Source organism: Pelobates fuscus, chromosome 2 (genome assembly GCF_036172605.1).
Source record: "Pelobates fuscus isolate aPelFus1 chromosome 2, aPelFus1.pri, whole genome shotgun sequence".
NCBI lineage: Eukaryota > Metazoa > Chordata > Amphibia > Anura > Pelobatidae > Pelobates > Pelobates fuscus.
The window spans coordinates 353,006,720-353,029,870 of record NC_086318.1 but is presented as its reverse complement, the minus strand read 5'-3'; the positions used below and the strand labels follow the sequence as shown (position 1 = coordinate 353,029,870).

Below are 23,151 nucleotides of genomic sequence, written 5' to 3'. Positions count from 1 at the left end.
AAGCTGGCCCACTTGAACAGCTAGCTTTGCGCAGTGGCAGTATCGTAGCCCATGAGGTCAATCCGAGGCGTGATTATTGCTAATTGAAAACTTTACCCAATACCCCGCCATGATGACTTGAAATACAGTCAGCATTGGCAATTTTTGACAGGCTCTAAGGAGACTGAAAGATTGGTTTAATAAAAGTTTATGGCGCCCCATGTCTAGGGCGTGTCTTACGTGACTCCCGTTTCTTCCTGAGCTCTGTTGCACCATTCCTTCCGCTGGCTTCTTAGCATTTCCCTTTTACCTTTCTCTCCCACTGAATTCACTTGTTTCCGGCAGCACACTATTTTCACTACATGCTACGAATTCCCATCCTTCGGCTCATTGGCCTAGCATTTGCCTTTATGCAAATTGCTCCTTCGCACCCTGAATCCAGCTCAATTATTCACACCTAACCACCTGAAGGCACTAAAATTACTGGTAGCTAAGGAAAACAACGATCAGCCACGAGGTTTGGTAATCTTTTGTAGCCTTCTATCATTTGGATTATTTATTTGCTTTTTTTTTTTTTTTAACTTGCTTTATTATTTCACCACAGCCTAAAGGAAAGGCTTCCCAGCGGGCGTGCCTTTGAATGTACCCGTCATGTCATACTTACCTGGCAGGGGAGCAATAGCCATGATCCCTAAGGTGGCTCTCCCAGAGTGAGGCTGGTTCATTGCACTCCGTACCAGTTGACCTCTGCGATTTCCTCAAATGTGGGAAACTCGACTGCGTTCGCGCTTTCCCCTGTGTTTGCTTGTTTGACAAAAATAGAGAACTTCACCAATTCTGACGAAGGATAATTTCAGCCACGGTACCCGTCTTCTTTGGCTCTTACTTTCCGCATCAAGCAGGCAGCGACAATCATTTCCTAGGCTTGATCATTTTTATTATCTATGTTTTCTGGAGACCAGTTTTAAGCCAGAATTTCACTTTTTATTTTAACTTTTTTCAGCTTTTTTTTCATCATTTTTTTATCCTGACTTCTTTTAATTTATTGTATGCTTCAATGCAATGGAAGAAATAAAGAATTGGAGACCTATATTACGTCTTCCAACAGAACGTAACGTTTGATTGAATTTCTAGGAAAAAAAGATTTTCTGGATCAAGGCAGTGAATTGCCGCTTGAGACAATCAGACCAAACCTTAGGAATAGCTGGGTGGTCGCTAGCACTTACTAATGAACACCATGGAATTTTGAAAAAGCCACCACAAATGTTCTTTCAGCCCTGTTGAGTGTGGATGAAGAGAAGACAGGTGCTAGGCAAGGGTCATTCCTATCGCTGGAGTCATGAAATGTGTGACTTTGGGGACGAACGTAGACCAGCGGATTGTGTACTCTGCCTAATGGCTGCTGTAGTAGAATCTTGGCAAAACTGTTTCCAAAGAGAGAAAAAAAATTGTACAAGGTTTGCTGCAAGATATGGTTGCCCTCACTCTCTGTTATAGGTTTGGAACCATTCCAAGATGCCATATAAGAAGACCGAGGAATTTGTTGGGGTTTAAGCTTCCCTGTAGGAGGAAGCGGGCCTAATTAGAATATTGCCTCCCATAATCCTTTGCAATGGCTTATGGTCATGAACTTTTTCTCACCGCTGTCTTAAAGTGTCCTTACGTGGTAGCTCTTAAAAGCTGGCCCACTTGAACAGCTAGCTTTGCGCAGTGGCAGTATCGTAGCCCATGAGGTCAATCCGAGGCGTGATTATTGCTAATTGAAAACTTTACCCAATACCCCGCCATGATGACTTGAAATACAGTCAGCATTGGCAATTTTTGACAGGCTCTAAGGAGACTGAAAGATTGGTTTAATAAAAGTTTATGGCGCCCCATGTCTAGGGCGTGTCTTACGTGACTCCCGTTTCTTCCTGAGCTCTGTTGCACCATTCCTTCCGCTGGCTTCTTAGCATTTCCCTTTTACCTTTCTCTCCCACTGAATTCACTTGTTTCCGGCAGCACACTATTCTCACTACATGCTACGAATTCCCATCCTTCGGCTCATTGGCCTAGCATTTGCCTTTATGCAAATTGCTCCTTCGCACCCTGAATCCAGCTCAATTATTCACACCTAACCACCTGAAGGCACTAAAATTACTGGTAGCTAAGGAAAACAACGATCAGCCACGAGGTTTGGTAATCTTTTGTAGCCTTCTAGCATTTGGATTATTTATTTGCTCTTCTTTTTTTTTTTTTTTTTAAACTTGCTTTATTATTTCACCACAGCCTAAAGGAAAGGCTTCCCAGCGGGCGTGCCTTTGAATGTACCCGTCATGTCATACTTACCTGGCAGGGGAGCAATAGCAATGATCCCTAAGGTGGCTCTCCCAGAGTGAGGCTGGTTCATTGCACTCCGTACCAGTTGACCTCTGCGATTTCCTCAAATGTGGGAAACTCGACTGCATAATTTATGGTAGTGGGGGACTGCGTTCGCGCTTTCCCCTGTGTTTGCTTGTTTGACAAAAATAGAGAACTTCACCAATTCTGACGAAGGATAATTTCAGCCACGGCACCCGTCTTCTTTGGCTCTTACTTTCCACATCAAGCAGGCAGCGACAATCATTTTCTAGGCTTGATCATTTTTATTATCTATGTTTTCTGGAGACCAGTTTTAAGCAAGAATTTCACTTTTTATTTTAACTTTTCAGCTTTTTTTTCATCATTTTTTTATCCTGACTTCTTTTGATTTATTGTATGCTTCAATGCAATGGAAGAAATAAAGAATTGGAGACCTATATTACGTCTTCCAACAGAACGTAACGTTTGATTGAATTTCTGGGAAAAAAAGATTTTCTGGATCAAGGCAGTGAATTGCCGCTTGAGACAATCAGACCAAACCTTAGGAATAGCTGGGTGGTCGCTAGCACTTACTAATGAACACCATGGAATTTTGAAAAAGCCACCACAAATGTTCTTTCAGCCCTGTTGAGTGTGGATGAAGAGAAGACAGGTGCTAGGCAAGGGTCATTCCTATCGATGGAGTCATGAAATGTGTGACTTTGGGGACGAACGTAGACCAGCGGATTGTGTACTCTGCCTAATGGCTGCTGTAGTAGAATCTTGGCAAAACAGTTTCCAAAGAGAGAAAAAAAATTGTACAAGGTTTGCTGCAAGATATGGTTGCCCTCACTCTCTGTTATAGGTTTGGAACCATTCCAAGATGCCATATAAGAAGACCGAGGAATTTGTTGGGGTTTAAGCTTCCCTGTAGGAGGAAGCGGGCCTAATTAGAATATTGCCTCCCACAATCCTTTGCAATGGCTTATGGTCATGAACTTTTTCTCACCGCTGTCTTAAAGTGTCCTTACGTGGTAGCTCTTAAAAGCTTGCCCACTTGAACAGCTAGCTTTGCGCAGTGGCAGTATCGTAGCCCATGAGGTCAATCCGAGGCGTTATTATTGCTAATTGAAAACTTTACCCAATACCCCGCCATGATGACTTGAAATACAGTCAGCATTGGCAATTTTTGACAGGCTCTAAGGAGACTGAAAGATTGGTTTAATAAAAGTTTATGGCGCCCCATGTCTAGGGCGTGTCTTACGTGACTCCCGTTTCTTCCTGAGCTCTGTTGCACCATTCCTTCCGCTGGCTTCTTAGCATTTCCCTTTTACCTTTCTCTCCCACTGAATTCACTTGTTTCCGGCAGCACACTATTCTCACTACATGCTACGAATTCCCATCCTTCGGCTCATTGGCCTAGCATTTGCCTTTATGCAAATTGCTCCTTCGCACCCTGAATCCAGCTCAATTATTCACACCTAACCACCTGAAGGCACTAAAATTACTGGTAGCTAAGGAAAACAACGATCAGCCACGAGGTTTGGTAATCTTTTGTAGCCTTCTATCATTTGGATTATTTATTTGCTTTTTTTTTTTTTTTAACTTGCTTTATTATTTCACCACAGCCTAAAGGAAAGGCTTCCCAGCGGGCGTGCCTTTGAATGTACACGTCATGTCATACTTACCTGGCAGGGGAGCAATAGCCATGATCCCTAAGGTGGCTCTCCCAGAGTGAGGCTGGTTCATTGCACTCCGTACCAGTTGACCTCTGCGATTTCCTCAAATGTGGGAAACTCGACTGCATAATTTATGGTAGTGGGGGACTGCGTTCGCGCTTTCCCCTGTGTTTGCTTGTTGGACAAAAATAGAGAACTTCACCAATTCTGACGAAGGATAATTTCAGCCACGGCACCCGTCTTCTTTGGCTCTTACTTTCCGCATCAAGCAGGCAGCGACAATCATTTCCTAGGCTTGATCATTTTTATTATCTATGTTTTCTGGAGACCAGTTTTAAGCCAGAATTTCACTTTTTATTTTAATTTTTCAGCTTTTTTTTCATCATTTTTTTATCCTGACTTCTTTTGATTTATTGTATGCTTCAATGCAATGGAAGAAATAAAGAATTGGAGACCTATATTACGTCTTCCAACAGAACGTAACGTTTGATTGAATTTCTGGGAAAAAAAGATTTTCTGGATCAAGGCAGTGAATTGCCGCTTGAGACAATCAGACCAAACCTTAGGAATAGCTGGGTGGTCGCTAGCACTTACTAATGAACACCATGGAATTTTGAAAAAGCCACCACAAATGTTCTTTCAGCCCTGTTGAGTGTGGATGAAGAGAAGACAGGTGCTAGGCAAGGGTCATTCCTATCGATGGAGTCATGAAATGTGTGACTTTGGGGACGAACGTAGACCAGCGGATTGTGTACTCTGCCTAATGGCTGCTGTAGTAGAATCTTGGCAAAACTGTTTCCAAAGAGAGAAAAAAAATTGTACAAGGTTTGCTGCAAGATATGGTTGCCCTCACTCTCTGTTATAGGTTTGGAACCATTCCAAGATGCCATATAAGAAGACCGAGGAATTTGTTGGGGTTTAAGCTTCCCTGTAGGAGGAAGCGGGCCTAATTAGAATATTGCCTCCCATAATCCTTTGCAATGGCTTATGGTCATGAACTTTTTCTCACCGCTGTCTTAAAGTGTCCTTACGTGGTAGCTCTTAAAAGCTGGCCCACTTGAACAGCTAGCTTTGCGCAGTGGCAGTATCGTAGCCCATGAGGTCAATCCGAGGCGTGATTATTGCTAATTGAAAACTTTACCCAATACCCCGCCATGATGACTTGAAATACAGTCAGCATTGGCAATTTTTGACAGGCTCTAAGGAGACTGAAAGATTGGTTTAATAAAAGTTTATGGCGCCCCATGTCTAGGGCGTGTCTTACGTGACTCCCGTTTCTTCCTGAGCTCTGTTGCACCATTCCTTCCGCTGGCTTCTTAGCATTTCCCTTTTACCTTTCTCTCCCACTGAATTCACTTGTTTCCGGCAGCACACTATTCTCACTACATGCTACGAATTCCCATCCTTCGGCTCATTGGCCTAGCATTTGCCTTTATGCAAATTGCTCCTTCGCACCCTGAATCCAGCTCAATTATTCACACCTAACCACCTGAAGGCACTAAAATTACTGGTAGCTAAGGAAAACAACGATCAGCCACGAGGTTTGGTAATCTTTTGTAGCCTTCTATCATTTGGATTATTTATTTGCTTTTTTTTTTTTTTTAACTTGCTTTATTATTTCACCACAGCCTAAAGGAAAGGCTTCCCAGCGGGCGTGCCTTTGAATGTACCCGTCATGTCATACTTACCTGGCAGGGGAGCAATAGCCATGATCCCTAAGGTGGCTCTCCCAGAATGAGGCTGGTTCATTGCACTCCGTACCAGTTGACCTCTGCGATTTCCTCAAATGTGGGAAACTCGACTGCATAATTTATGGTAGTGGGGGACTGCGTTCGCGCTTTCCCCTGTGTTTGCTTGTTTGACAAAAATAGAGAACTTCACCAATTCTGACGAAGGATAATTTCAGCCACGGTACCCGTCTTCTTTGGCTCTTACTTTCCGCATCAAGCAGGCAGCGACAATCATTTCCTAGGCTTGATCATTTTTATTATCTATGTTTTCTGGAGACCAGTTTTAAGCCAGAATTTCACTTTTTATTTTAACTTTTCAGCTTTTTTTTCATCATTTGTTTATCCTGACTTCTTTTGATTTATTGTATGCTTCAATGCAATGGAAGAAATAAAGAATTGGAGACCTATATTACGTCTTCCAACAGAACGTAACGTTTGATTGAATTTCTGGGAAAAAAAGATTTTCTGGATCAAGGCAGTGAATTGCCGCTTGAGACAATCAGACCAAACCTTAGGAATAGCTGGGTGGTCGCTAGCACTTACTAATGAACACCATGGAATTTTGAAAAAGCCACCACAAATGTTCTTTCAGCCCTGTTGAGTGTGGATGAAGAGAAGACAGGTGCTAGGCAAGGGTCATTCCTATCGATGGAGTCATGAAATGTGTGACTTTGGGGACGAACGTAGACCAGCGGATTGTGTACTCTGCCTAATGGCTGCTGTAGAAGAATCTTGGCAAAACCGTTTCCAAAGAGAGAAAAAAAATTGTACAAGGTTTGCTGCAAGATATGGTTGCCCTCACTCTCTGTTATAGGTTTGGAACCATTCCAAGATGCCATATAAGAAGACCGAGGAATTTGTTGGGGTTTAAGCTTCCCTGTAGGAGGAAGCGGGCCTAATTAGAATATTGCCTCCCACAATCCTTTGCAATGGCTTATGGTCATGAACTTTTTCTCACCGCTGTCTTAAAGTGTCCTTACGTGGTAGCTCTTAAAAGCTGGCCCACTTGAACAGCTAGCTTTGCGCAGTGGCAGTATCGTAGCCCATGAGGTCAATCCGAGGCGTGATTATTGCTAATTGAAAACTTTACCCAATACCCCGCCATGATGACTTGAAATACAGTCAGCATTGGCAATTTTTGACAGGCTCTAAGGAGACTGAAAGATTGGTTTAATAAAAGTTTATGGCGCCCCATGTCTAGGGCGTGTCTTACGTGACTCCCGTTTCTTCCTGAGCTCTGTTGCACCATTCCTTCCGCTGGCTTCTTAGCATTTCCCTTTTACCTTTCTCTCCCACTGAATTCACTTGTTTCCGGCAGCACACTATTCTCACTACATGCTACGAATTCCCATCCTTCGGCTCATTGGCCTAGCATTTGCCTTTATGCAAATTGCTCCTTCGCACCCTGAATCCAGCTCAATTATTCACACCTAACCACCTGAAGGCACTAAAATTACTGGTAGCTAAGGAAAACAACGATCAGCCACGAGGTTTGGTAATCTTTTGTAGCCTTCTATCATTTGGATTGTTTATTTGCTCTTCTTTTTTTTTTTTTTTTAACTTGCTTTATTATTTCACCACAGCCTAAAGGAAAGGCTTCCCAGCGGGCGTGCCTTTGAATGTACCCGTCATGTCATACTTACCTGGCAGGGGAGCAATAGCCATGATCCCTAAGCTGGCTCTCCCAGAGTGAGGCTGGTTCATTGCACTCCGTACCAGTTGACCTCTGCGATTTCCTCAAATGTGGGAAACTCGACTGCATAATTTATGGTAGTGGGGGACTGCGTTCGCGCTTTCCCCTGTGTTTGCTTGTTTGACAAAAATAGAGAACTTCACCAATTCTGACGAAGGATAATTTCAGCCACGGCACCCGTCTTCTTTGGCTCTTACTTTCCGCATCAAGCAGGCAGCGACAATCATTTCCTAGGCTTGATCATTTTTATTATCTATGTTTTCTGGAGACCAGTTTTAAGCCAGAATTTCACTTTTTATTTTAACTTTTCAGCTTTTTTTTCCATCATTTTTTTATCCTGACTTCTTTTGATTTATTGTATGCTTCAATGCAATGGAAGAAATAAAGAATTGGAGACCTATATTACGTCTTCCAACAGAACGTAACGTTTGATTGAATTTCTGGGAAAAAAAGATTTTCTGGATCAAGGCAGTGAATTGCCGCTTGAGACAATCAGACCAAACCTTAGGAATAGCTGGGTGGTCGCTAGCACTTACTAATGAACACCATGGAATTTTGAAAAAGCCACCACAAATGTTCTTTCAGCCCTGTTGAGTGTGGATGAAGAGAAGACAGGTGCTAGGCAAGGGTCATTCCTATCGATGGAGTCATGAAATGTGTGACTTTGGGGACGAACGTAGACCAGCGGATTGTGTACTCTGCCTAATGGCTGCTGTAGTAGAATCTTGGCAAAACCGTTTCCAAAGAGAGAAAAAAAATTGTACAAGGTTTGCTGCAAGATATGGTTGCCCTCACTCTCTGTTATAGGTTTGGAACCATTCCAAGATGCCATATAAGAAGACCGAGGAATTTGTTGGGGTTTAAGCTTCCCTGTAGGAGGAAGCGGGCCTAATTAGAATATTGCCTCCCACAATCCTTTGCAATGGCTTATGGTCATGAACTTTTTCTCACCGCTGTCTTAAAGTGTCCTTACGTGGTAGCTCTTAAAAGCTGGCCCACTTGAACAGTTAACTTTGCGCAGTGGCAGTATCGTAGCCCATGAGGTCAATCCGAGGCGTGATTATTGCTAATTGAAAACTTTACCCAATACCCCGCCATGATGACTTGAAATACAGTCAGCATTGGCAATTTTTGACAGGCTCTAAGGAGACTGAAAGATTGGTTTAAAAAAAGTTTATGGCGCCCCATGTCTAGGGCGTGTCTTACGTGACTCCCGTTTCTTCCTGAGCTCTGTTGCACCATTCCTTCCGCTGGCTTCCTTGCATTTCCCTTTTACCTTTCTCTCCCACTGAATCCACTTGTTTCCGGCAGCACACTATTCTCACTACATGCTACGAATTCCCATCCTTCGGCTCATTGGCCTAGCATTTGCCTTTATGCAAATTGCTCCTTCGCACCCTGAATCCAGCTCAATTATTCACACCTAACCACCTGAAGGCACTAAAATTACTGGTAGCTAAGGAAAACAACGATCAGCCACGAGGTTTGGTAATCTTTTGTAGCCTTCTATCATTTGGATTGTTTATTTGCTCTTCTTTTTTTTTTTTTTTTAACTTGCTTTATTATTTCACCACAGCCTAAAGGAAAGGCTTCCCAGCGGGCGTGCCTTTGAATGTACCCGTCATGTCATACTTACCTGGCAGGGGAGCAATAGCAATGATCCCTAAGGTGGCTCTCCCAGAGTGAGGCTGGTTCATTGCACTCCGTACCAGTTGACCTCTGCGATTTCCTCAAATGTGGGAAACTCGACTGCATAATTTATGGTAGTGGGGGACTGCGTTCGCGCTTTCCCCTGTGTTTGCTTGTTTGACAAAAATAGAGAACTTCACCAATTCTGACGAAGGATAATTTCAGCCACGGCACCCGTCTTCTTTGGCTCTTACTTTCCACATCAAGCAGGCAGCGACAATCATTTCCTAGGCTTGATCATTTTTATTATCTATGTTTTCTGGAGACCAGTTTTAAGCAAGAATTTCACTTTTTATTTTAACTTTTCAGCTTTTTTTTCAGCTTTTTTTTATCCTGACTTCTTTTGATTTATTGTATGCTTCAATGCAATGGAAGAAATAAAGAATTGGAGACCTATATTACGTCTTCCAACAGAACGTAACGTTTGATTGAATTTCTGGGAAAAAAAGATTTTCTGGATCAAGGCAGTGAATTGCCGCTTGAGACAATCAGACCAAACCTTAGGAATAGCTGGGTGGTCGCTAGCACTTACTAATGAACACCATGGAATTTTGAAAAAGCCACCACAAATGTTCTTTCAGCCCTGTTGAGTGTGGATGAAGAGAAGACAGGTGCTAGGCAAGGGTCATTCCTATCGATGGAGTCATGAAATGTGTGACTTTGGGGACGAACGTAGACCAGCGGATTGTGTACTCTGCCTAATGGCTGCTGTAGAAGAATCTTGGCAAAACCGTTTCCAAAGAGAGAAAAAAAATTGTACAAGGTTTGCTGCAAGATATGGTTGCCCTCACTCTCTGTTATAGGTTTGGAACCATTCCAAGATGCCATATAAGAAGACCGAGGAATTTGTTGGGGTTTAAGCTTCCCTGTAGGAGGAAGCGGGCCTAATTAGAATATTGCCTCCCACAATCCTTTGCAATGGCTTATGGTCATGAACTTTTTCTCACCGCTGTCTTAAAGTGTCCTTACGTGGTAGCTCTTAAAAGCTGGCCCACTTGAACAGCTAGCTTTGCGCAGTGGCAGTATCGTAGCCCATGAGGTCAATCCGAGGCGTGATTATTGCTAATTGAAAACTTTACCCAATACCCCGCCATGATGACTTGAAATACAGTCAGCATTGGCAATTTTTGACAGGCTCTAAGGAGACTGAAAGATTGGTTTAATAAAAGTTTATGGCGCCCCATGTCTAGGGCGTGTCTTACGTGACTCCCGTTTCTTCCTGAGCTCTGTTGCACCATTCCTTCCGCTGGCTTCTTAGCATTTCCCTTTTACCTTTCTCTCCCACTGAATTCACTTGTTTCCGGCAGCACACTATTCTCACTACATGCTACGAATTCCCATCCTTCGGCTCATTGGCCTAGCATTTGCCTTTATGCAAATTGCTCCTTCGCACCCTGAATCCAGCTCAATTATTCACACCTAACCACCTGAAGGCACTAAAATTACTGGTAGCTAAGGAAAACAACGATCAGCCACGAGGTTTGGTAATCTTTTGTAGCCTTCTATCATTTGGATTATTTATTTGCTCTTCTTTTTTTTTTTTTTTTTAAACTTGCTTTATTATTTCACCACAGCCTAAAGGAAAGGCTTCCCAGCGGGCGTGCCTTTGAATGTACCCGTCATGTCATACTTACCTGGCAGGGGAGCAATAGCAATGATCCCTAAGGTGGCTCTCCCAGAGTGAGGCTGGTTCATTGCACTCCGTACCAGTTGACCTCTGCGATTTCCTCAAATGTGGGAAACTCGACTGCATAATTTATGGTAGTGGGGGACTGCGTTCGCGCTTTCCCCTGTGTTTGCTTGTTTGACAAAAATAGAGAACTTCACCAATTCTGACGAAGGATAATTTCAGCCACGGCACCCGTCTTCTTTGGCTCTTACTTTCCACATCAAGCAGGCAGCGACAATCATTTCCTAGGCTTGATCATTTTTATTATCTATGTTTTCTGGAGACCAGTTTTAAGCCAGAATTTCACTTTTTATTTTTCACTTTTCAGCTTTTTTTTATCCTGACTTCTTTTGATTTATTGTATGCTTCAATGCAATGGAAGAAATAAAGAATTGGAGACCTATATTACGTCTTCCAACAGAACGTAACGTTTGATTGAATTTCTGGGAAAAAAAGATTTTCTGGATCAAGGCAGTGAATTGCCGCTTGAGACAATCAGACCAAACCTTAGGAATAGCTGGGTGGTCGCTAGCACTTACTAATGAACACCATGGAATTTTGAAAAAGCCACCACAAATGTTCTTTCAGCCCTGTTGAGTGTGGATGAAGAGAAGACAGGTGCTAGGCAAGGGTCATTCCTATCGATGGAGTCATGAAATGTGTGACTTTGGGGACGAACGTAGACCAGCGGATTGTGTACTCTGCCTAATGGCTGCTGTAGTAGAATCTTGGCAAAACTGTTTCCAAAGAGAGAAAAAAAATTGTACAAGGTTTGCTGCAAGATATGGTTGCCCTCACTCTCTGTTATAGGTTTGGAACCATTCCAAGATGCCATATAAGAAGACCGAGGAATTTGTTCTGGTTTAAGCTTCCCTGTAGGAGGAAGCGGGCCTAATTAGAATATTGCCTCCCATAATCCTTTGCAATGGCTTATGGTCATGAACTTTTTCTCACCGCTGTCTTAAAGTGTCCTTACGTGGTAGCTCTTAAAAGCTGGCCCACTTGAACAGCTAGCTTTGCGCAGTGGCAGTATCGTAGCCCATGAGGTCAATCCGAGGCGTGATTATTGCTAATTGAAAACTTTACCCAATACCCCGCCATGATGACTTGAAATACAGTCAGCATTGGCAATTTTTGACAGGCTCTAAGGAGACTGAAAGATTGGTTTAATAAAAGTTTATGGCGCCCCATGTCTAGGGCGTGTCTTACGTGACTCCCGTTTCTTCCTGAGCTCTGTTGCACCATTCCTTCCGCTGGCTTCTTAGCATTTCCCTTTTACCTTTCTCTCCCACTGAATTCACTTGTTTCCGGCAGCACACTATTCTCACTACATGCTACGAATTCCCATCCTTCGGCTCATTGGCCTAGCATTTGCCTTTATGCAAATTGCTCCTTCGCACCCTGAATCCAGCTCAATTATTCACACCTAACCACCTGAAGGCACTAAAATTACTGGTAGCTAAGGAAAACAACGATCAGCCACGAGGTTTGGTAATCTTTTGTAGCCTTCTATCATTTGGATTATTTATTTGCTTTTTTTTTTTTTTTAACTTGCTTTATTATTTCACCACAGCCTAAAGGAAAGGCTTCCCAGCGGGCGTGCCTTTGAATGTACCCGTCATGTCATACTTACCTGGCAGGGGAGCAATAGCCATGATCCCTAAGGTGGCTCTCCCAGAGTGAGGCTGGTTCATTGCACTCCGTACCAGTTGACCTCTGCGATTTCCTCAAATGTGGGAAACTCGACTGCATAATTTATGGTAGTGGGGGACTGCGTTCGCGCTTTCCCCTGTGTTTGCTTGTTTGACAAAAATAGAGAACTTCACCAATTCTGACGAAGGATAATTTCAGCCACGGTACCCGTCTTCTTTGGCTCTTACTTTCCGCATCAAGCAGGCAGCGACAATCATTTCCTAGGCTTGATCATTTTTATTATCTATGTTTTCTGGAGACCAGTTTTAAGCCAGAATTTCACTTTTTATTTTAACTTTTCAGCTTTTTTTTCATCATTTTTTTATCCTGACTTCTTTTAATTTATTGTATGCTTCAATGCAATGGAAGAAATAAAGAATTGGAGACCTATATTACGTCTTCCAACAGAACGTAACGTTTGATTGAATTTCTGGGAAAAAAAGATTTTCTGGATCAAGGCAGTGAATTGCCGCTTGAGACAATCAGACCAAACCTTAGGAATAGCTGGGTGGTCGCTAGCACTTACTAATGAACACCATGGAATTTTGAAAAAGCCACCACAAATGTTCTTTCAGCCCTGTTGAGTGTGGATGAAGAGAAGACAGGTGCTAGGCAAGGGTCATTCCTATCGATGGAGTCATGAAATGTGTGACTTTGGGGACGAACGTAGACCAGCGGATTGTGTACTCTGCCTAATGGCTGCTGTAGAAGAATCTTGGCAAAACCGTTTCCAAAGAGAGAAAAAAAATTGTACAAGGTTTGCTGCAAGATATGGTTGCCCTCACTCTCTGTTATAGGTTTGGAACCATTCCAAGATGCCATATAAGAAGACCGAGGAATTTGTTGGGGTTTAAGCTTCCCTGTAGGAGGAAGCGGGCCTAATTAGAATATTGCCTCCCACAATCCTTTGCAATGGCTTATGGTCATGAACTTTTTCTCACCGCTGTCTTAAAGTGTCCTTACGTGGTAGCTCTTAAAAGCTGGCCCACTTGAACAGCTAGCTTTGCGCAGTGGCAGTATCGTAGCCCATGAGGTCAATCCGAGGCGTGATTATTGCTAATTGAAAACTTTACCCAATACCCCGCCATGATGACTTGAAATACAGTCAGCATTGGCAATTTTTGACAGGCTCTAAGGAGACTGAAAGATTGGTTTAATAAAAGTTTATGGCGCCCCATGTCTAGGGCGTGTCTTACGTGACTCCCGTTTCTTCCTGAGCTCTGTTGCACCATTCCTTCCGCTGGCTTCTTAGCATTTCCCTTTTACCTTTCTCTCCCACTGAATTCACTTGTTTCCGGCAGCACACTATTCTCACTACATGCTACGAATTCCCATCCTTCTGCTCATTGGCCTAGCATTTGCCTTTATGCAAATTGCTCCTTCGCACCCTGAATCCAGCTCAATTATTCACACCTAACCACCTGAAGGCACTAAAATTACTGGTAGCTAAGGAAAACAACGATCAGCCACGAGGTTTGGTAATCTTTTGTAGCCTTCTATCATTTGGATTGTTTATTTGCTCTTCTTTTTTTTTTTTTTTTAACTTGCTTTATTATTTCACCACAGCCTAAAGGAAAGGCTTCCCAGCGGGCGTGCCTTTGAATGTACCCGTCATGTCATACTTACCTGGCAGGGGAGCAATAGCCATGATCCCTAAGGTGGCTCTCCCAGAGTGAGGCTGGTTCATTGCACTCCGTACCAGTTGACCTCTGCGATTTCCTCAAATGTGGGAAACTCGACTGCATAATTTATGGTAGTGGGGGACTGCGTTCGCGCTTTCCCCTGTGTTTGCTTGTTTGACAAAAATAGAGAACTTCACCAATTCTGACGAAGGATAATTTCAGCCACGGCACCCGTCTTCTTTGGCTCTTACTTTCCACATCAAGCAGGCAGCGACAATCATTTCCTAGGCTTGATCATTTTTATTATCTATGTTTTCTGGAGACCAGTTTTAAGCCAGAATGTCACTTTTTATTTTAACTTTTCAGCTTTTTTTTATCCTGACTTCTTTTGATTTATTGTATGCTTCAATGCAATGGAAGAAATAAAGAATTGGAGACCTATATTACGTCTTCCAACAGAACGTAACGTTTGATTGAATTTCTGGGAAAAAAAGATTTTCTGGATCAAGGCAGTGAATTGCCGCTTGAGACAATCAGACCAAACCTTAGGAATAGCTGGGTGGTCGCTAGCACTTACTAATGAACACCATGGAATTTTGAAAAAGCCACCACAAATGTTCTTTCAGCCCTGTTGAGTGTGGATGAAGAGAAGACAGGTGCTAGGCAAGGGTCATTCCTATCGCTGGAGTCATGAAATGTGTGACTTTGGGGACGAACGTAGACCAGCGGATTGTGTACTCTGCCTAATGGCTGCTGTAGTAGAATCTTGGCAAAACTGTTTCCAAAGAGAGAAAAAAAATTGTACAAGGTTTGCTGCAAGATATGGTTGCCCTCACTCTCTGTTATAGGTTTGGAACCATTCCAAGATGCCATATAAGAAGACCGAGGAATTTGTTGGGGTTTAAGCTTCCCTGTAGGAGGAAGCGGGCCTAATTAGAATATTGCCTCCCATAATCCTTTGCAATGGCTTATGGTCATGAACTTTTTCTCACCGCTGTCTTAAAGTGTCCTTACGTGGTAGCTCTTAAAAGCTGGCCCACTTGAACAGCTAGCTTTGCGCAGTGGCAGTATCGTAGCCCATGAGGTCAATCCGAGGCGTGATTATTGCTAATTGAAAACTTTACCCAATACCCCGCCATGATGACTTGAAATACAGTCAGCATTGGCAATTTTTGACAGGCTCTAAGGAGACTGAAAGATTGGTTTAATAAAAGTTTATGGCGCCCCATGTCTAGGGCGTGTCTTACGTGACTCCCGTTTCTTCCTGAGCTCTGTTGCACCATTCCTTCCGCTGGCTTCTTAGCATTTCCCTTTTACCTTTCTCTCCCACTGAATTCACTTGTTTCCGGCAGCACACTATTCTCACTACATGCTACGAATTCCCATCCTTCGGCTCATTGGCCTAGCATTTGCCTTTATGCAAATTGCTCCTTCGCACCCTGAATCCAGCTCAATTATTCACACCTAACCACCTGAAGGCACTAAAATTACTGGTAGCTAAGGAAAACAACGATCAGCCACGAGGTTTGGTAATCTTTTGTAGCCTTCTATCATTTGGATTATTTATTTGCTTTTTTTTAACTTGCTTTATTATTTCACCACAGCCTAAAGGAAAGGCTTCCCAGCGGGCGTGCCTTTGAATGTACCGCAGGCAGCGACAATCATTTCCTAGGCTTGATCATTTTTATTATCTATGTTTTCTGGAGACCAGTTTTAAGCCAGAATTTCACTTTTTATTTTAACTTTTCAGCTTTTTTTTCATCATTTTTTTATCCTGACTTCTTTTGATTTATTGTATGCTTCAATGCAATGGAAGAAATAAAGAATTGGAGACCTATATTACGTCTTCCAACAGAACGTAACGTTTGATTGAATTTCTGGGAAAAAAAGATTTTCTGGATCAAGGCAGTGAATTGCCGCTTGAGACAATCAGACCAAACCTTAGGAATAGCTGGGTGGTCGCTAGCACTTACTAATGAACACCATGGAATTTTGAAAAAGCCACCACAAATGTTCTTTCAGCCCTGTTGAGTTTGGATGAAGAGAAGACAGGTGCTAGGCAAGGGTCATTCCTAACGATGGAGTCATGAAATGTGTGACTTTGGGGACGAACGTAGACCAGCGGATTGTGTACTCTGCCTAATGGCTGCTGTAGAAGAATCTTGGCAAAACCGTTTCCAAAGAGAGAAAAAAAATTGTACAAGGTTTGCTGCAAGATATGGTTGCCCTCACTCTCTGTTATAGGTTTGGAACCATTCCAAGATGCCATATAAGAAGACCGAGGAATTTGTTGGGGTTTAAGCTTCCCTGTAGGAGGAAGCGGGCCTAATTAGAATATTGCCTCCCACAATCCTTTGCAATGGCTTATGGTCATGAACTTTTTCTCACCGCTGTCTTAAAGTGTCCTTACGTGGTAGCTCTTAAAAGCTGGCCCACTTGAACAGCTAGCTTTGCGCAGTGGCAGTATCGTAGCCCATGAGGTCAATCCGAGGCGTGATTATTGCTAATTGAAAACTTTACCCAATACCCCGCCATGATGACTTGAAATACAGTCAGCATTGGCAATTTTTGACAGGCTCTAAGGAGACTGAAAGATTGGTTTAATAAAAGTTTATGGCGCCCCATGTCTAGGGCGTGTCTTACGTGACTCCCGTTTCTTCCTGAGCTCTGTTGCACCATTCCTTCCGCTGGCTTCTTAGCATTTCCCTTTTACCTTTCTCTCCCACTGAATTCACTTGTTTCCGGCAGCACACTATTCTCACTACATGCTACGAATTCCCATCCTTCGGCTCATTGGCCTAGCATTTGCCTTTATGCAAATTGCTCCTTCGCACCCTGAATCCAGCTCAATTATTCACACCTAACCACCTGAAGGCACTAAAATTACTGGTAGCTAAGGAAAACAACGATCAGCCACGAGGTTTGGTAATCTTTTGTAGCCTTCTATCATTTGGATTATTTATTTGCTTTTTTTTAACTTGCTTTATTATTTCACCACAGCCTAAAGGAAAGGCTTCCCAGCGGGCGTGCCTTTGAATGTACCGCAGGCAGCGACAATCATTTCCTAGGCTTGATCATTTTTATTATCTATGTTTTCTGGAGACCAGTTTTAAGCCAGAATTTCACTTTTTATTTTAACTTTTCAGCTTTTTTTTCATCATTTTTTTATCCTGACTTCTTTTGATTTATTGTATGCTTCAATGCAATGGAAGAAATAAAGAATTGGAGACCTATATTACGTCTTCCAACAGAACGTAACGTTTGATTGAATTTCTGGGAAAAAAAGATTTTCTGGATCAAGGCAGTGAATTGCCGCTTGAGACAATCAGACCAAACCTTAGGAATAGCTGGGTGGTCGCTAGCACTTACTAATGAACACCATGGAATTTTGAAAAAGCCACCACAAATGTTCTTTCAGCCCTGTTGAGTTTGGATGAAGAGAAGACAGGTGCTAGGCAAGGGTCATTCCTAACGATGGAGTCATGAAATGTGTGACTTTGGGGACGAACGTAGACCAGCGGATTGTGTACTCTGCCTAATGGCTGCTGTAGAAGAATCTTGGCAAAACCGTTTCCAAAGAGAGAAAAAAAATTGTACAAGGTTTGCTGCAAGATATGGTTGCCCTCACTCTCTGTTATAGGTTTGGAACCATTCCAAGATGCCATATAAGAAGACCGAGGAATTTGTTGGGGTTTAAGCTTCCCTGTAGGAGGAAGCGGGCCTAATTAGAATATTGCCTCCCACAATCCTTTGCAATGGCTTATGGTCATGAACTTTTTCTCACCGCTGTCTTAAAGTGTCCTTACGTGGTAGCTCTTAAAAGCTGGCCCACTTGAACAGCTAGCTTTGCGCAGTGGCAGTATCGTAGCCCATGAGGTCAATCCGAGGCGTGATTATTGCTAATTGAAAACTTTACCCAATACCCCGCCATGATGACTTGAAATACAGTCAGCATTGGCAATTTTTGACAGGCTCTAAGGAGACTGAAAGATTGGTTTAATAAAAGTTTATGGCGCCCCATGTCTAGGGCGTGTCTTACGTGACTCCCGTTTCTTCCTGAGCTCTGTTGCACCATTCCTTCCGCTGGCTTCTTAGCATTTCCCTTTTACCTTTCTCTCCCACTGAATTCACTTGTTTCCGGCAGCACACTATTCTCACTACATGCTACGAATTCCCATCCTTCGGCTCATTGGCCTAGCATTTGCCTTTATGCAAATTGCTCCTTCGCACCCTGAATCCAGCTCAATTATTCACACCTAACCACCTGAAGGCACTAAAATTACTGGTAGCTAAGGAAAACAACGATCAGCCACGAGGTTTGGTAATCTTTTGTAGCCTTCTATCATTTGGATTATTTATTTGCTCTTCTTTTTTTTTTTTTTTTTAAACTTGCTTTATTATTTCACCACAGCCTAAAGGAAAGGCTTCCCAGCGGGCGTGCCTTTGAATGTACCCGTCATGTCATACTTACCTGGCAGGGGAGCAATAGCAATGATCCCTAAGGTGGCTCTCCCAGAGTGAGGCTGGTTCATTGCACTCCGTACCAGTTGACCTCTGCGATTTCCTCAAATGTGGGAAACTCGACTGCATAATTTATGGTAGTGGGGGACTGCGTTCGCGCTTTCCCCTGTGTTTGCTTGTTTGACAAAAATAGAGAACTTCACCAATTCTGACGAAGGATAATTTCAGCCACGGCACCCGTCTTCTTTGGCTCTTACTTTCCACATCAAGCAGGCAGCGACAATCATTTCCTAGGCTTGATCATTTTTATTATCTATGTTTTCTGGAGACCAGTTTTAAGCAAGAATTTCACTTTTTATTTTAACTTTTCAGCTTTTTTTTCAGCTTTTTTTTATCCTGACTTCTTTTGATTTATTGTATGCTTCAATGCAATGGAAGAAATAAAGAATTGGAGACCTATATTACGTCTTCCAACAGAACGTAACGTTTGATTGAATTTCTGGGAAAAAAAGATTTTCTGGATCAAGGCAGTGAATTGCCGCTTGAGACAATCAGACCAAACCTTAGGAATAGCTGGGTGGTCGCTAGCACTTACTAATGAACACCATGGAATTTTGAAAAAGCCACCACAAATGTTCTTTCAGCCCTGTTGAGTGTGGATGAAGAGAAGACAGGTGCTAGGCAAGGGTCATTCCTATCGATGGAGTCATGAAATGTGTGACTTTGGGGACGAACGTAGACCAGCGGATTGTGTACTCTGCCTAATGGCTGCTGTAGAAGAATCTTGGCAAAACCGTTTCCAAAGAGAGAAAAAAAATTGTACAAGGTTTGCTGCAAGATATGGTTGCCCTCACTCTCTGTTATAGGTTTGGAACCATTCCAAGATGCCATATAAGAAGACCGAGGAATTTGTTGGGGTTTAAGCTTCCCTGTAGGAGGAAGCGGGCCTAATTAGAATATTGCCTCCCACAATCCTTTGCAATGGCTTATGGTCATGAACTTTTTCTCACCGCTGTCTTAAAGTGTCCTTACGTGGTAGCTCTTAAAAGCTGGCCCACTTGAACAGCTAGCTTTGCGCAGTGGCAGTATCGTAGCCCATGAGGTCAATCCGAGGCGTGATTATTGCTAATTGAAAACTTTACCCAATACCCCGCCATGATGACTTGAAATACAGTCAGCATTGGCAATTTTTGACAGGCTCTAAGGAGACTGAAAGATTGGTTTAATAAAAGTTTATGGCGCCCCATGTCTAGGGCGTGTCTTACGTGACTCCCGTTTCTTCCTGAGCTCTGTTGCACCATTCCTTCCGCTGGCTTCTTAGCATTTCCCTTTTACCTTTCTCTCCCACTGAATTCACTTGTTTCCGGCAGCACACTATTCTCACTACATGCTACGAATTCCCATCCTTCGGCTCATTGGCCTAGCATTTGCCTTTATGCAAATTGCTCCTTCGCACCCTGAATCCAGCTCAATTATTCACACCTAACCACCTGAAGGCACTAAAATTACTGGTAGCTAAGGAAAACAACGATCAGCCACGAGGTTTGGTAATCTTTTGTAGCCTTCTATCATTTGGATTGTTTATTTGCTCTTCTTTTTTTTTTTTTTTTAACTTGCTTTATTATTTCACCACAGCCTAAAGGAAAGGCTTCCCAGCGGGCGTGCCTTTGAATGTACCCGTCATGTCATACTTACCTGGCAGGGGAGCAATAGCCATGATCCCTAAGGTGACTCTCCCAGAGTGAGGCTGGTTCATTGCACTCCGTACCAGTTGATCTCTGCGATTTCCTCAAATGTGGGAAACTCGACTGCATAATTTATGGTAGTGGGGGACTGCGTTCGCGCTTTCCCCTGTGTTTGCTTGTTTGACAAAAATAGAGAACTTCACCAATTCTGACGAAGGATAATTTCAGCCACGGCACCCGTCTTCTTTGGCTCTTACTTTCCACATCAAGCAGGCAGCGACAATCATTTCCTAGGCTTGATCATTTTTATTATCTATGTTTTCTGGAGACCAGTTTTAAGCCAGAATTTCACTTTTTATTTTTCACTTTTCAGCTTTTTTTTATCCTAACTTCTTTTGATTTATTGTATGCTTCAATGCAATGGAAGAAATAAAGAATTGGAGACCTATATTACGTCTTCCAACAGAACGTAACGTTTGATTGAATTTCTGGGAAAAAAAGATTTTCTGGATCAAGGCAGTGAATTGCCGCTTGAGACAATCAGACCAAACCTTAGGAATAGCTGGGTGGTCGCTAGCACTTACTAATGAACACCATGGAATTTTGAAAAAGCCACCACAAATGTTCTTTCAGCCCTGTTGAGTGTGGATGAAGAGAAGACAGGTGCTAGGCAAGGGTCATTCCTATCGATGGAGTCATGAAATGTGTGACTTTGGGGACGAACGTAGACCAGCGGATTGTGTACTCTGCCTAATGGCTGCTGTAGTAGAATCTTGGCAAAACTGTTTCCAAAGAGAGAAAAAAAATTGTACAAGGTTTGCTGCAAGATATGGTTGCCCTCACTCTCTGTTATAGGTTTGGAACCATTCCAAGATGCCATATAAGAAGACCGAGGAATTTGTTGGGGTTTAAGCTTCCCTGTAGGAGGAAGCGGGCCTAATTAGAATATTGCCTCCCATAATCCTTTGCAATGGCTTATGGTCATGAACTTTTTCTCACCGCTGTCTTAAAGTGTCCTTACGTGGTAGCTCTTAAAAGCTGGCCCACTTGAACAGCTAGCTTTGCGCAGTGGCAGTATCGTAGCCCATGAGGTCAATCCGAGGCGTGATTATTGCTAATTGAAAACTTTACCCAATACCCCGCCATGATGACTTGAAATACAGTCAGCATTGGCAATTTTTGACAGGCTCTAAGGAGACTGAAAGATTGGTTTAATAAAAGTTTATGGCGCCCCATGTCTAGGGCGTGTCTTACGTGACTCCCGTTTCTTCCTGAGCTCTGTTGCACCATTCCTTCCGCTGGCTTCTTAGCATTTCCCTTTTACCTTTCTCTCCCACTGAATTCACTTGTTTCCGGCAGCACACTATTCTCACTACATGCTACGAATTCCCATCCTTCGGCTCATTGGCCTAGCATTTGCCTTTATGCAAATTGCTCCTTCGCACCCTGAATCCAGCTCAATTATTCACACCTAACCACCTGAAGGCACTAAAATTACTGGTAGCTAAGGAAAACAACGATCAGCCACGAGGTTTGGTAATCTTTTGTAGCCTTCTATCATTTGGATTATTTATTTGCTTTTTTTTTTTTTTTAACTTGCTTTATTATTTCACCACAGCCTAAAGGAAAGGCTTCCCAGCGGGCGTGCCTTTGAATGTACCCGTCATGTCATACTTACCTGGCAGGGGAGCAATAGCCATGATCCCTAAGGTGGCTCTCCCAGAGTGAGGCTGGTTCATTGCACTCCGTACCAGTTGACCTCTGCGATTTCCTCAAATGTGGGAAACTCGACTGCATAATTTATGGTAGTGGGGGACTGCGTTCGCGCTTTCCCCTGTGTTTGCTTGTTTGACAAAAATAGAGAACTTCACCAATTCTGACGAAGGATAATTTCAGCCACGGTACCCGTCTTCTTTGGCTCTTACTTTCCGCATCAAGCAGGCAGCGACAATCATTTCCTAGGCTTGATCATTTTTATTATCTATGTTTTCTGGAGACCAGTTTTAAGCCAGAATTTCACTTTTTATTTTAACTTTTCAGCTTTTTTTTCATCATTTTTTTATCCTGACTTCTTTTAATTTATTGTATGCTTCAATGCAATGGAAGAAATAAAGAATTGGAGACCTATATTACGTCTTCCAACAGAACGTAACGTTTGATTGAATTTCTAGGAAAAAAAGATTTTCTGGATCAAGGCAGTGAATTGCCGCTTGAGACAATCAGACCAAACCTTAGGAATAGCTGGGTGGTCGCTAGCACTTACTAATGAACACCATGGAATTTTGAAAAAGCCACCACAAATGTTCTTTCAGCCCTGTTGAGTGTGGATGAAGAGAAGACAGGTGCTAGGCAAGGGTCATTCCTATCGATGGAGTCATGAAATGTGTGACTTTGGGGACGAACGTAGACCAGCGGATTGTGTACTCTGCCTAATGGCTGCTGTAGAAGAATCTTGGCAAAACCGTTTCCAAAGAGAGAAAAAAAATTGTACAAGGTTTGCTGCAAGATATGGTTGCCCTCACTCTCTGTTATAGGTTTGGAACCATTCCAAGATGCCATATAAGAAGACCGAGGAATTTGTTGGGGTTTAAGCTTCCCTGTAGGAGGAAGCGGGCCTAATTAGAATATTGCCTCCCACAATCCTTTGCAATGGCTTATGGTCATGAACTTTTTCTCACCGCTGTCTTAAAGTGTCCTTACGTGGTAGCTCTTAAAAGCTGGCCCACTTGAACAGCTAGCTTTGCGCAGTGGCAGTATCGTAGCCCATGAGGTCAATCCGAGGCGTGATTATTGCTAATTGAAAACTTTACCCAATACCCCGCCATGATGACTTGAAATACAGTCAGCATTGGCAATTTTTGACAGGCTCTAAGGAGACTGAAAGATTGGTTTAATAAAAGTTTATGGCGCCCCATGTCTAGGGCGTGTCTTAC

The 23,151-nt window shown here is 42.9% G+C and overlaps 26 non-coding genes and 1 pseudogene across 26 annotated transcripts; all 27 read left to right on the top strand.

Moving 5' to 3' along the window:
* The first annotated feature begins 22 nt into the window (after nucleotides 1–22).
* Nucleotides 23–163, top strand: LOC134592146 (U4 spliceosomal RNA). Its single transcript, XR_010088815.1, has one exon. It is a non-coding gene; the product is annotated as a U4 spliceosomal RNA (small nuclear RNA).
* A 472-nt stretch (nucleotides 164–635) lies between these two features.
* LOC134591606 (U1 spliceosomal RNA) lies at nucleotides 636–764 on the top strand (annotated as a pseudogene).
* Nucleotides 765–1,678: 914 nt separating this feature from the next.
* Nucleotides 1,679–1,819, top strand: LOC134592145 (U4 spliceosomal RNA). The gene has a single exon (XR_010088814.1). It is a non-coding gene; the product is annotated as a U4 spliceosomal RNA (small nuclear RNA).
* A 480-nt stretch (nucleotides 1,820–2,299) lies between these two features.
* Nucleotides 2,300–2,466, top strand: LOC134590957 (U1 spliceosomal RNA). The gene has a single exon (XR_010087806.1). It is a non-coding gene; the product is annotated as a U1 spliceosomal RNA (small nuclear RNA).
* An 899-nt stretch (nucleotides 2,467–3,365) lies between these two features.
* Nucleotides 3,366–3,506, top strand: LOC134593707 (U4 spliceosomal RNA). The gene has a single exon (XR_010090146.1). It is a non-coding gene; the product is annotated as a U4 spliceosomal RNA (small nuclear RNA).
* Nucleotides 3,507–3,978: 472 nt separating this feature from the next.
* LOC134589735 (U1 spliceosomal RNA) lies at nucleotides 3,979–4,145 on the top strand. Its single transcript, XR_010086766.1, has one exon. It is a non-coding gene; the product is annotated as a U1 spliceosomal RNA (small nuclear RNA).
* Nucleotides 4,146–5,044: 899 nt separating this feature from the next.
* LOC134592144 (U4 spliceosomal RNA) lies at nucleotides 5,045–5,185 on the top strand. Its single transcript, XR_010088813.1, has one exon. It is a non-coding gene; the product is annotated as a U4 spliceosomal RNA (small nuclear RNA).
* A 472-nt stretch (nucleotides 5,186–5,657) lies between these two features.
* Nucleotides 5,658–5,824, top strand: LOC134590814 (U1 spliceosomal RNA). The gene has a single exon (XR_010087684.1). It is a non-coding gene; the product is annotated as a U1 spliceosomal RNA (small nuclear RNA).
* Nucleotides 5,825–6,723: 899 nt separating this feature from the next.
* LOC134592143 (U4 spliceosomal RNA) lies at nucleotides 6,724–6,864 on the top strand. Its single transcript, XR_010088812.1, has one exon. It is a non-coding gene; the product is annotated as a U4 spliceosomal RNA (small nuclear RNA).
* Nucleotides 6,865–7,342: 478 nt separating this feature from the next.
* LOC134590877 (U1 spliceosomal RNA) lies at nucleotides 7,343–7,509 on the top strand. The gene has a single exon (XR_010087737.1). It is a non-coding gene; the product is annotated as a U1 spliceosomal RNA (small nuclear RNA).
* Nucleotides 7,510–8,409: 900 nt separating this feature from the next.
* Nucleotides 8,410–8,550, top strand: LOC134592674 (U4 spliceosomal RNA). Its single transcript, XR_010089267.1, has one exon. It is a non-coding gene; the product is annotated as a U4 spliceosomal RNA (small nuclear RNA).
* A 478-nt stretch (nucleotides 8,551–9,028) lies between these two features.
* On the top strand, nucleotides 9,029–9,195 carry LOC134590956 (U1 spliceosomal RNA). Its single transcript, XR_010087805.1, has one exon. It is a non-coding gene; the product is annotated as a U1 spliceosomal RNA (small nuclear RNA).
* Nucleotides 9,196–10,094: 899 nt separating this feature from the next.
* Nucleotides 10,095–10,235, top strand: LOC134592142 (U4 spliceosomal RNA). Its single transcript, XR_010088811.1, has one exon. It is a non-coding gene; the product is annotated as a U4 spliceosomal RNA (small nuclear RNA).
* A 480-nt stretch (nucleotides 10,236–10,715) lies between these two features.
* On the top strand, nucleotides 10,716–10,882 carry LOC134590955 (U1 spliceosomal RNA). Its single transcript, XR_010087804.1, has one exon. It is a non-coding gene; the product is annotated as a U1 spliceosomal RNA (small nuclear RNA).
* An 888-nt stretch (nucleotides 10,883–11,770) lies between these two features.
* Nucleotides 11,771–11,911, top strand: LOC134592141 (U4 spliceosomal RNA). The gene has a single exon (XR_010088810.1). It is a non-coding gene; the product is annotated as a U4 spliceosomal RNA (small nuclear RNA).
* Nucleotides 11,912–12,383: 472 nt separating this feature from the next.
* LOC134589734 (U1 spliceosomal RNA) lies at nucleotides 12,384–12,550 on the top strand. Its single transcript, XR_010086765.1, has one exon. It is a non-coding gene; the product is annotated as a U1 spliceosomal RNA (small nuclear RNA).
* An 899-nt stretch (nucleotides 12,551–13,449) lies between these two features.
* LOC134592140 (U4 spliceosomal RNA) lies at nucleotides 13,450–13,590 on the top strand. The gene has a single exon (XR_010088809.1). It is a non-coding gene; the product is annotated as a U4 spliceosomal RNA (small nuclear RNA).
* Nucleotides 13,591–14,068: 478 nt separating this feature from the next.
* LOC134589733 (U1 spliceosomal RNA) lies at nucleotides 14,069–14,235 on the top strand. Its single transcript, XR_010086764.1, has one exon. It is a non-coding gene; the product is annotated as a U1 spliceosomal RNA (small nuclear RNA).
* An 887-nt stretch (nucleotides 14,236–15,122) lies between these two features.
* LOC134592139 (U4 spliceosomal RNA) lies at nucleotides 15,123–15,263 on the top strand. Its single transcript, XR_010088808.1, has one exon. It is a non-coding gene; the product is annotated as a U4 spliceosomal RNA (small nuclear RNA).
* Nucleotides 15,264–16,518: 1,255 nt separating this feature from the next.
* Nucleotides 16,519–16,659, top strand: LOC134592138 (U4 spliceosomal RNA). The gene has a single exon (XR_010088807.1). It is a non-coding gene; the product is annotated as a U4 spliceosomal RNA (small nuclear RNA).
* Nucleotides 16,660–17,914: 1,255 nt separating this feature from the next.
* On the top strand, nucleotides 17,915–18,055 carry LOC134592136 (U4 spliceosomal RNA). The gene has a single exon (XR_010088806.1). It is a non-coding gene; the product is annotated as a U4 spliceosomal RNA (small nuclear RNA).
* Nucleotides 18,056–18,535: 480 nt separating this feature from the next.
* LOC134590954 (U1 spliceosomal RNA) lies at nucleotides 18,536–18,702 on the top strand. The gene has a single exon (XR_010087803.1). It is a non-coding gene; the product is annotated as a U1 spliceosomal RNA (small nuclear RNA).
* An 899-nt stretch (nucleotides 18,703–19,601) lies between these two features.
* On the top strand, nucleotides 19,602–19,742 carry LOC134592135 (U4 spliceosomal RNA). Its single transcript, XR_010088805.1, has one exon. It is a non-coding gene; the product is annotated as a U4 spliceosomal RNA (small nuclear RNA).
* Nucleotides 19,743–20,220: 478 nt separating this feature from the next.
* Nucleotides 20,221–20,387, top strand: LOC134591023 (U1 spliceosomal RNA). The gene has a single exon (XR_010087862.1). It is a non-coding gene; the product is annotated as a U1 spliceosomal RNA (small nuclear RNA).
* Nucleotides 20,388–21,275: 888 nt separating this feature from the next.
* Nucleotides 21,276–21,416, top strand: LOC134592134 (U4 spliceosomal RNA). The gene has a single exon (XR_010088804.1). It is a non-coding gene; the product is annotated as a U4 spliceosomal RNA (small nuclear RNA).
* A 472-nt stretch (nucleotides 21,417–21,888) lies between these two features.
* LOC134589732 (U1 spliceosomal RNA) lies at nucleotides 21,889–22,055 on the top strand. Its single transcript, XR_010086763.1, has one exon. It is a non-coding gene; the product is annotated as a U1 spliceosomal RNA (small nuclear RNA).
* Nucleotides 22,056–22,954: 899 nt separating this feature from the next.
* Nucleotides 22,955–23,095, top strand: LOC134592132 (U4 spliceosomal RNA). The gene has a single exon (XR_010088803.1). It is a non-coding gene; the product is annotated as a U4 spliceosomal RNA (small nuclear RNA).
* The last annotated feature ends 56 nt before the right edge of the window (nucleotides 23,096–23,151 follow it).